The sequence below is a fragment of the Penaeus monodon genome, unplaced genomic scaffold (assembly GCF_015228065.2).
Source record: "Penaeus monodon isolate SGIC_2016 unplaced genomic scaffold, NSTDA_Pmon_1 PmonScaffold_1073, whole genome shotgun sequence".
In the NCBI taxonomy this organism is placed as follows: Eukaryota; Metazoa; Arthropoda; class Malacostraca; order Decapoda; family Penaeidae; genus Penaeus; species Penaeus monodon.
In genome coordinates this window covers 43,085-44,718 of record NW_023639415.1, presented here as the reverse complement: position 1 = coordinate 44,718, position 1,634 = coordinate 43,085, and the positions used below count along the sequence as shown (strand labels likewise).

Below are 1,634 nucleotides of genomic sequence, written 5' to 3'. Positions count from 1 at the left end.
TTGTCTCATTTTTTAATTATTTTTTGATAAATTATGATATTTTATTATAGTTGGATATTTTAATTATATCATATTATTAGATTATATCATTTTAATTATATTTGATTATATAATTAAATGTATTGATATAGAATGAATTGATATAAATTTCAATCAATGATTATATTATGAACTATGTTATTATAATAAGATTAGATTATAGTAAATTATATTATATTTATAATGATTATTTTTGAATTATTAATATATAATTATATAAATTTTCAGATTATGAATTTTGAATATTGATAATTAAAGTTAATTCGAGGAAAATAATCTGAGAGAACGAAAATGGAACGATAGAAGAAAGGAATTGAAAGAATAAATATCTGTTAAGAAAATGGGAATTTTGAGAGAAGAAAATGGGAATTTGATAGAGAAAATTAAAATGGGAATTGAAAGAGAAAATGGGAATTGTAAAGAAAATGGGAATTTGAAAGAAGAAAATGGGAACCTGAGAGAGAAAATTATACAGTTACTAAGGTAATTTTTTTTTTATTGCTATTATTGTTTTTATTATTATTATTATTATTGTTATTATTTATTATCGTTTTCTTTGTTTTGGTTTTGATATTTATTAATATATACAAAAATATAACTACTGTATTACTAAAATATCTCTGACCCTCGAACCATAAATCATACCCACATACCCACCTCATACCCGCCTCTCTCTTGCACCAAGCAGAGCACTCGAAACCACCTCATACAGCCCACCACTGAACCCCATAACCTCATACCCGCCTCTCCTCACCCTGGAGAAGACAGGCACTCAATCCTCATACCCACATATAACCCACCTCATACCCGCCTCCCTCTTGCACCCCAGAGAGAAGGACAGCCTCTGGCACTCGAACCAGCGTCTGGAGGAGGTCGCGACGTGGCAGAGGCGGGCGGCGACGGGGGGCGCAGAGTGGCAGAGGGACGCGACGGCCAGCGCCTGCACGGCCTTCACCCTGCTGAGGAGGAGGCACCACTGCCGGCACTGCGGGAGGATCTTCTGCTCGGGATGCGTCGATAACTGGATCCTGACCGAGGCGGAGAGGTGTGTGGGTTGGGGGCGGGGGGGGAGGAGGAGGAAGAAGAGGAGGAGGATAGGAGGAGAGAGGGAGAGGAAGAGGAGGAGGAGGAGGAGGAGGAAGGGAGGAGGAAGAGAGGAGGAAGAGGAGGAGGAAGAGGAGGAGGAAGAGGAGGAAGAGGAAGAGGAGGAGGAGGGGAGGAGGGAGAGGAGGAGGAAGAGGAGGAGCAGGAAGAAGAAGAAGAAGAAGAAAAGGAGAAGAAGAGTAGGAGGAGGAGGAAGTAGTATTAGCATTATAAATATTATTAGTATGATTATTGTGATATATACTAATTTAGTCTTTTAAATTTAATTTTCAGATTTTTCTTTTTTTTATTTATTTATTTTATTTCACTAATTTCTTGATTTTCTTTTTCTCCATTTTTATTTTTACTGTTTTGTATTTTCATTAACCTGTTTCTCCTCCTTCGTTTATTCAGTGCCTCTTATTCACTCTTTTTCATTCCCGTCAGTCGCTCGTAACCTTTTTTTCACTGCCTCTTCACTATTATTTACTCCCCCCCCCCTTATCATCTTG

At 37.3% G+C, this 1,634-nt stretch overlaps 1 long non-coding RNA gene across 3 annotated transcripts in view; it reads left to right on the top strand.

Moving 5' to 3' along the window:
* The first annotated feature begins 457 nt into the window (after nt 1–457).
* Nucleotides 458–1,634, top strand: part of LOC119568766 — a 10,935-nt gene continuing 9,758 nt past the window's right edge. For all 3 annotated transcript variants that reach the window (XR_005228156.1, XR_005228155.1, XR_005228154.1), the window contains exons 1-2: nt 458–522; nt 869–1,084. This is a non-coding gene — a long non-coding RNA (uncharacterized LOC119568766). The remainder of the gene's footprint in view (nt 523–868; nt 1,085–1,634) is intronic.